Source organism: Callithrix jacchus, chromosome 1 (assembly GCF_049354715.1).
Source record: "Callithrix jacchus isolate 240 chromosome 1, calJac240_pri, whole genome shotgun sequence".
NCBI lineage: Eukaryota > Metazoa > Chordata > Mammalia > Primates > Cebidae > Callithrix > Callithrix jacchus.
This window is the reverse complement of record NC_133502.1, coordinates 63,006,335-63,015,484: the sequence shown is the minus strand read 5'-3', so window position 1 is coordinate 63,015,484 and position 9,150 is coordinate 63,006,335. Positions and strand designations below refer to the sequence as shown.

Genomic DNA, 9,150 nt, shown 5'->3' with positions numbered 1-9,150 from the left:
AAAATAAAAAGCCTCACTCAATGCCTGTTAATGTTCTTAAAAATAGGACATTTTAGGCAGCGTGATAATATGCATCTACTGGTTGCTTTAATCTTTCCCCTAGGGGAGGCTTGTCCTAATGGTGGATGCTGTGTTCAAAGATGGTGAGCTAGTGTTCAGCTCAGGAAGCAACTCCACAGAGATGGCCACCAAAAGGGCTTCAGTGGTCCCATCTCAATTAACACCTGAAACATTGTTAATTATTACAGTGAAGGTCACCAATGGGTTTTTATTAGAGATTGGTGGCTTACAAAGCAGCATGATGGATGTTACAATTATATGACATTTTAAGATCTGTGAATAGCGCAAGTATTTTGGAGACAGCCCACCCTTGCATAAACAGGATAAATGAAGATGAGTGTGGCCTTTAGTGTATACTTAGAGATGACACCCAAGGCTTGATCCTCATATGGTCCTATCTCCAGGAAGGTTTAGGAAGACTTTGGCCTCTGAAATATTAGGAATCTGTTGAGAATGAATCTTTCATGCTTGGAGCACCTAAAGTTCAGAAAGCTTACAGAAGCTTACAAACTGTGCCTGCTTGCCACTGAATGTTTTGTTATATGGAGACCTACTTTTCATTATAACGTGGTAGCATGATTATAAAGGTGTGGCTAACCCTTCACCTACCTCAAACTTCTGTGGTTGCTACTATCTACCAAAAAGCATTTAAGAATTCTGCATGACCACGTTAGTTTAGGAGAGTTTGCAATTCTCACCTTCCTTAGAAGGCAATTTAGCTATCTACTTATTCATGTCCCATGGGGGAAGTCATTCTGCACCCCCAAGCAGCTTATCAAAGTATTATTTTAGACTTCATGCAATACTCTCCCTGAAAGGAGTTCAGGTAACCTCTATGACTGTCTTGTGCCCTTTTTGGAGATTAGTGTCCCAAGGAACTTGCTCAGTGGTCCTGGCTTGTCATCTGGATCTGAAGAGTAATTTGAGTGTCTTCCAGTTCTCTTCCTCAGTCAATAGAAGATATCTGAAAAATCCAGTAATCATTCAATAAGGCTGTTTATGTCAGAAAATCAAATTCTTACCTTTTTGGTGTTCTGAACATTTCCCCCGTTATGACTTACTAGTGTATTCTGCATAGACAATCCAGTTGTTCTTCCTGCTGAAAATCAGGGATACCTGTAGATGGCTTTCTTTTTGTAAAAGGTATTCTTTTTCTTGAGACCTAGATGAATTTCCATGAGCCATTCAGGACATGAGAACACTCACTTAGAACTGGAAAGGCTCCTTTCATGGCCCTCAGACCAGGCTAAGGAGATTTGATAATCTGAACTCCAACACTCCTTTCCTCACAGGCTGAAAGAATAGCACAATATTAATGTCTATCTACTCTTAAAGGTTTCAGCTATTGATCAGAGTCCAAAATTAGTTTGTGTAGGAGGACTTTCACTTAAAGACATAAAAAGATACCATTGAATATATTGTTTCCAAAATGTATTTCTCACACATTTCCTCTGTGAGAAAGAGGTTCTATGGTCAAATAAGTTCAGAAACCTCGGCACACTCTTAGAGAATCCCAGTTTTTATCAGCAGCAAAAAAATGTGTGCAATCAGTTTCTTCAACTTATTTAAACATTTGAAAAGTTAGCAAACTGTGGTTAAGAGCATTAATTATTGAGTCTTGGAAGTATATTACTTCGATGAGAATGTTTATGTATTTGAAACTAAAAATACCTATCAGTTTATATTGCCACATACTGATTTTTATGGCATAATATATGGTATAGAGGGCAAGTTGTTTAAAAAACAGTATTTGCAAAATGCTGAATATTCAGCATGGTTTACAAAGTGTACAGATGTGGAATGTGTTTTGCATGTGTCTTAACTTGCAGATGAGGAAATGGAGTTGTAGAGAGATAAGTTAGTCAAGCCAGTGCTTTGGGTGCTAGGAAGTCTTGATTTTGTAAAATATAGTCTTATATATAAGTTAAAAAAATGAATCCAGACAAAAAGAACAAAATCGTTCTGAATATATAATCTACTTTCAGTTCACAAAGTCTTTTAAACATAATTTAGGCTATCCTTGACTTACCTACTTGTTTACTTTTCCTTCCAAGGATGACCAGGAACTAGCCATTGATATAGGAACATTCATTTTTCTGACATTTTCTTTCTTTTTTCTGTATTCTTTCACACACAGAAACACACACACACACACACACACACACACACACCCATACCCATCTCAGAAGTACTAGTGCTGTACCCTGAAATTGTTTTAGTTTTTGTCAAAATTTCTCTGATTTTACTTTTTGTGTCCTGAAATACCATGGAGATTAACAACCTGATTGCCTTCCAAGATATCTGACTTTATTTTTTGTATGTGTTTTTTACTCTCTGGTAGAATTATGGATTCATTAACAGCTTCTACTGTACGCTCTGACAACTATGACCACAATGGGTGAGTTCACCGATCTAAGTGGGGAAAAATACTGGGAGCATCAATGGCCATAACAGCTTTCCATAAAAGACTATAAGCATCTTTAGGTAATGTTGTATTTGAACCTAAGTGGAAAAAGTAAGATCAGGTCAGAAGAGGGACACTTGGCACTCCAAGATTATTTGTGACCCTTAGTAATTAGCAGCCAAAACCCTCAGGAAACTGTCAGAATGCTTGCATATGAGACTCTATCAAGAGCCATCCAAGAGAGGAGAGAATCCTACCTGGAGAAAGAAGGTGGTAGCATTGGACAAGCAGCAGCGAAGCCCTCAGCAGAAAGAAAGTGGTAAGAGACCCTGTATCTGTCCCTCACCCTTCAGTGCTGGTGCCCCAAACCCAAAGCTATCATCACATTGGATGGAGCTCTCGCCTCAGGTTTAGTCTCTTGATCCTATTTGAGAGGAAGCAAAGATACCTGTGACTCACGAAGAGCATGAAGGTGGTGGAGGGACTTGAGAATTAGGAAATCAAAATGGGCAAGAACAATGTGCGCCTACAAATAGAACACAAATTTTAAGCAAATTTAAATTCAACTTGATGTCACACATGATGATCAGGTTCAGTAATAAAGACTTTTTTGAGAGTTCTAAACAATTTTTATTACCAACACATAAAGACTTCTACAGAAAAATGAAGTGCCAGGTGGCAAATAACAGCCTTACATGAGAATTTTTTAGACAACACATTGTAATTTGTAGTGCCATCATAGCCAATTTGAACCAAAAAAAAAGGAGTTTATGAATTTATGTTGTTTCTTCCTATTTAGCTTTTAATCCTTTTCCCTGATCCCAATGAATTGAAATCAGAAATCTGTGCTGAAGCCAACAACGAAAGGTGATGTCATAATATATATTGGAGATGGGAGGGATTCAGGTTTGTGAAATTCAGTCTCAGAATTATTCATGGGAAAACAGTTTTCTGGACACTCATTCTAAAATTCCTTCTAAAAAGTTAGGTCGTCAGTGAGCTAAGTCATATTTGCCATATCTTTTAGATACAAAGAATTTTGTTGTTCAAATAAATTGGTCATATCACCACTCCATGTGGCAAATCTCTAATATGTTTTTGCATTTGGTATTTAAAGTGAAATATAGCAACCTTACATAGAGATTTATAATAAGCTTCATGTGCTAAAATATAATTGATACTTTTATGACTAACGCTGTTTGTTATACTCAGAAAGTTCTTTCCTATCTTAAGATTACAAATATATTCACCAATTTTTTTATACTTTGAATTAATTTTCTACATTTAAATAAAACAAGTGCTAATGTTGTTACTACTCCCTTTCAACATCTACCCAAATTAGTGTTTTATTCTATACACTTTATGAGATGCCAGCTTAACAAGACCCTTAATATGGCCCAAAGATGCTACAAAATAAAATGCCAGTATGTTTGACAAAAGTGTTTCCTGGCTGGGTGCAGTGGCTCATACCTGTAATCCCAACACTTTGAAAGGCTGAGACGGGCAGATCAGGAAGTCAGGAGTTTGAGACCAGCCTATCCAATATGGTGAAACCCGTCTCTACTAAAAATACAAAAATTGGGCCGGGTGCGGTGACTCATGCCTGTAATCCCAGCACTTTGGGAGGCCGAGGCGGGTGGATCACGAGGTCAAGAGATCGAGACCATCCTGGTCAACATGGTGAAAACCCATCTCTACTAAAAATACAAAAAATTAGCTGGGCATGGTGGCGCGTGCCTGTAATCCCAGCTACTTGGGAGGCTGAGGCAGGAGAATTGCCTGAACCCAGGAGGCGGAGGTTGCAGTGAGCCGAGATCGCGCCATTGCACTCCAGCCTGGGTAACAACAGCGAAACTCCATCTCAAAAAATACAAAAATACAAAAATTATCCAGGCATGGTGGCTCACACCTGTAGTCCCCAGCTAACTCAGTAGGCTGAGGCAGAAGAATTGCTTGAACCCGAGAGGCAGAGGTTGCAGAGAGTCGAGATCTGCCACTGTACTCCAGCCTGGGAGACAGAGCAAAACTACATCTGAAAAACAACAAAAAAAGTGTTTCCTGTGCAGTTTATCTATTCATCACTTGCAGACTTGAAGTTTACTAGGCATGTATGATATCTAAAAATTCATTTGAAGGATTATTATTTTCAGTGCAAAAAAAAAATGTTTAAAAGTGGGATATAGGAAGATGCAATGATGCAATCTCCATACATTTCAATTTTCACCAGGAGGACGTAACAGAATGTCTAACAGCTACTTTTACATATTTTTGAAATGTCAGCAGGGTGATTTAGTTAACAAAAAGTAGATTCTGAGATTAAAATGTTTATTGACTGTTGGGGGCAGGAAAGACAACTAGGATGAGGAAAATAGAAAAGGTGACTGGAGGTGATTGAGAACGAGGAATTCAGATAGGATTATAAGAAGGGGGACTTACAAACTAAAGTTGAACTGGAATTAAGAGCCCTACAAAAATGCTGTTATACATTAAGATAAAGATACAGTTCCTTAATCTGGATGCATTGCTATGTTCACAGCCTATGATATTCACTATTAGTATATAAAAGCTCATTTCTAATTTAAAATATGCCATCCCAGGTCAATTTAGTGATATACCTACATGTGAATATTTAAAATGTAATCAGGAAATAACTCAGAGTAACTGGAGCTAGTTGAAGCAAAACATTAGAATTACACATCATGTCTGACTCGACAATATTTGTCCTTTAGTCCCCATCTGAATGCCCTGGAGGGACTCATCATTGACAGAACCACCAATAACATGTGTTATAAAAGATGAACACATGGCCAGGTGCAGTGGTTCATACCTGTAATCTGAGCACTTTTGAGGGGCTGACAGAGGCAGATACCCTGAGGTCAGGAGTTTGAGACCAGCCTGGCAAACATGATGAAATCTCGTTTCTACTAAAAATGCAACAATCCTAGCTACTCAAGAGGCTGAGACAGGAGAATTCCTTGAACCGGTGAGGTGAAATTTGCAGTCAGCCAAGACAGCGCCACTGTACTCCAGCCTGGGCAGAAAGAGCAAAACACCATCTGAAACAAAAAAGAAAAAACAATAAACACACACAGACAAAAAAGGGATGGAGAAAGAGATTGAGATTAGTGGGATTTACTCTCAGGAGTGTCCATGGCAATACAGAGTGTCTTTGACACAGTTTCTTTATCATCTCACTGTATCACATATAGGTAAATGTCCATACTTTTACAGTTGTTTAGGAAAAAAGAGTAACAGACTATAGCGGGAGGCTTCAGTCTGTTACTATCTTGTCACCCATAGTTCATAGCAGTCAAAATACCTTGGAGAGTCAGATTTTCTGTTTATGAGACATACTAGGGTGGGCCAAAGGAAGAGAGAATCCTATTTGGAGCAAGGAGGAAGAGGGAGTCGTCAGGGACCTGTGACGCTCTCAGCAGAAAGGAACAGAGCTAACAGCCTTGGAGTCCTTCAGCCTCCAGAATTCTGCCACCATGGAGGCTGGTGCTCCAAACCTCAAATTACCATCATACTGATTGTGTCCCTGTGTCAGACCTCCAGTTACTTGACTCCTTTTATAGGGCTGGGGAGACACCCATGCTGGGGGAAAGCAGCAGGTAATGAAGGGCCTTTGAAACAGGGCATTCGGTGAAATAAGAGGGCTGACTACCTCCAAACAAAAGTTGAGTTTCAAATAACTGCCATTGCAAAAGCTGTCCCACATTGGGACTGAGGTCATAATAAAGAGGTTTACTTAAAGCTGGAAGCATTACTGTTTTCCCAGCCTAAGATGTTGGTTGCCATCATATAAATCCTCATTTTTAATTTTAAAAAGAGACATTTTAGAACCAAACAGTGTTTTACAAATGAATAGTCAGAAATTAACTGATTTATGTGTAGAGTAATGAAAGCTAGTTTTCCCGGAAAAGTAAATTTTGAATTGTGTCTCCTGTCTGACTGTATTCTTTTATCCTCCTCTAGGCTACACGCAGATGACTTGGCAGGAGCAAACAGGCAAACATCAGTGAAAGGTGAGTTATGATCAGATAAATAAACACATGAATGCATAACTGTGCACAGAAGTATTCACACAGCCAGGCACATAAACATATCCATGTATCCATCGTTGCATCCATCCATACACACTTCTCTCAGCACACGTCCACTAACAAACCCATGCACACAATGGAAACATACAAGGAAACAGATGGACATTTGTGGAGTTTATTGTGGGAAGCCCACATGGCCATAGAGAGTGATTTTTAACAAGGTTTCCAATTCTTCTCATTGCAGGCTTAGTAGGTAACACTGCACTCTTTTTAAATGGAGTTGTATAAAAAGGAGCAGGTGCTAAGAGTGTTGGTTCTGCCTCTTAGTGTATTTGTCACCCTTAGTTCCTAGTAAGCAGCTTCTTAAATGACTCAGGTTTCCTGAGTTTGAGAGGCTACCAGATTGGCACAAGGGAGGAGAGAATCCTATTTGCAACATGGAGGAGACAGCAGCTGACAAGGAGCAGCGAAGCTCTGGGCAGAAAAGAACGCAGCTAGTGGAACATGGACTTGTCCCTCACACTCAGAGCTCTGTGAACATATGAGGTTGGTGCTAAAACACAAACACAAGCACCCCACCTCACTGGATGCAGCCCTTCATTAGGCCCTCAGCGACCTGTCTGTGTCTCACAGACAGGAAAGACTAGCATGATGAGTGAAAGGAAGGATGTGATGGGGAGATCCAGGAAGTAGATCCATTAGATGGGAGTAGAGGGATGACTGCCTAGACAGTGGAGTTGATTGAAAAGCCATTTGGCCACAAAAGTCTGTCATGCAATGTTCAGCTTTAGTGGTAGAGAATTTTGGTTAAATCTTGAGGCACTGAGTCCTGGATAGGTATGAAATGATTGCTGCAATCATGTAAAGTAGGACGTGTAGGGAAAATGGCATGGCAGCTTCCCAAGAATCCCAAGAACCAAATCCACACATGGAGTTTGTAAGGGTAAAGCAGTTTACAGGTGGAAAAGTAATTGGATGGCCAGCTGTGGTGCCTGATGCCTGTAGTCCCAACAGTTTAGGAGGCTGAGGCTGGTGCATCACGTGGTCAGGAGTTTAAGACCAGCCTTGCCAACATGGTAAAACCCTGTCTCTGCTAAAAATACAAAAATTAGCTGGGCATGGTGGCGCACACTTGTGGTCCCAGCTACTCGGTAGTCTGAGGCAGTAGAATTGCTTGAACCCAGGAGGCAGAGGTTGCAGTGTCCTGATTGCACCACTGCAGACCAGCCTTGGTGACAGAGCCAGACTCTGTCTCAACAAAGGAAAACAAAACCAAAAAACAAAAGTGGGGATTCCAACAAGATGGCTGAATAGGAACAGCTGCAGAGTGCAGCTCCCAGCGAGAGAGATGCAGAAGGTGAATGACTTCCACATTTCCAACCAAGGTACCAGGTTCATTTCAATGGCACTGGTTGGCCAGTGGGTATAGCCCAAGGAGGGCAAACCGTGGCAGGGTAGGGCGCTGCCTCACCGAAGAAGTGCAACTGACCAGATAATCGGGGACTTCCCACCCCACCCCCAGCACTCTGGTTCAGATACTGCATGTTTCCCATGTCCTCTGCAACCCACAGACCCAGACCAGGAGATCTCCGCCAGGCTCAAAAGCACCATGAGTTACACAGATCTGAGTGGCAGCTCCGGCAGGCACCATGGGTTGTCAGCACAGATCTGGGCAAATGTTTCAACCAGCACTGAGAGCACCTGTGGGATGGAGCTACCCTCTTCCCAGAAAGAGTGGCAGCTGAAAGCAGGGAGACAGGTGATACAGCTGGGTGGGTCCCACCCCCACAAAGACCAGCAAACTGAAGCCCTCTCACTTGAGAGTTTCACAGCTAGCATATCAGTTCGAGCTTGATCTGGGTCAACTGAGCTCTGTGTGGGGAAGGGCATCTGCCATTGCTGAGGTGGGTCTAAACCTACCTGTGTAAATGAAAGCCAGAGGAAGCTTACACAGCAGCAGGACTGAGTCTGTGATGGCCCAGCAGCACCTCTGCAGGTAGACAAGGGACAGACTGCCTCCTCAAGCTGCTCCCTGACCCCTGTATAACCAAAAAGATGCCTTATACAGAAGGGCTTTGCTGTCACCTGGCAGGTACCCTTTCAGGATAAAGCTAGCAGAGGAAAGATCAGGCAGCAATACTTGCTGTTCTGCAACCCTCATGGGTGATTCCCAGGCAAGAAAGGTCTAGAGTGGACCTCAAGCAGTGGGACCCAACTGTTAGAAGGAAAACTAAAAAACAAAAAGAAATAGCTTCAACATCAACAGAAAGGACGTCCACTCAGAGACCGCATCTGAAATCACCAACTTCAAAGATCAAACATAGATAAATCCATGAAGATTGGAAGAAACCAGTACAAAAAGGATGCGATCATCAAAGACCAGAATGCCTGTTCTTCTCCATGGGATCACAACTCCTCACCAGCAAGGGAACAAAACAGGATGGAGAATGAGTTTGACAAACTGACAGAAGAAGGTGGGTAATAACAAACTTCTCTGAGCTAAAGGAAAATGTTCTAACCCAATGCAAAGAAACTAAAATCCTTGAAAAAAGGTTAGATGAAATGCTAACTAGAATAATCAGCTTAGAGAAGAACATAAACAACTTGATGGAGCTGAAAAACACAGCATGAGAACTTTGC

General features: G+C 41.3%; 1 protein-coding gene across 3 annotated transcripts in view; it reads right to left on the bottom strand.

Moving 5' to 3' along the window:
* Window positions 1-3,070: 3,070 nt before the first annotated feature.
* Window positions 3,071-9,150, bottom strand: part of LOC144579477 (uncharacterized) — a 75,154-nt gene continuing 69,074 nt past the window's right edge. For all 3 annotated transcript variants that reach the window (XR_013527170.1, XR_013527174.1, XR_013527186.1), the window contains exon 3: window positions 3,071-5,520. The gene's annotated coding sequence lies outside the window, so the exon portion shown is untranslated. The remainder of the gene's footprint in view (window positions 5,521-9,150) is intronic.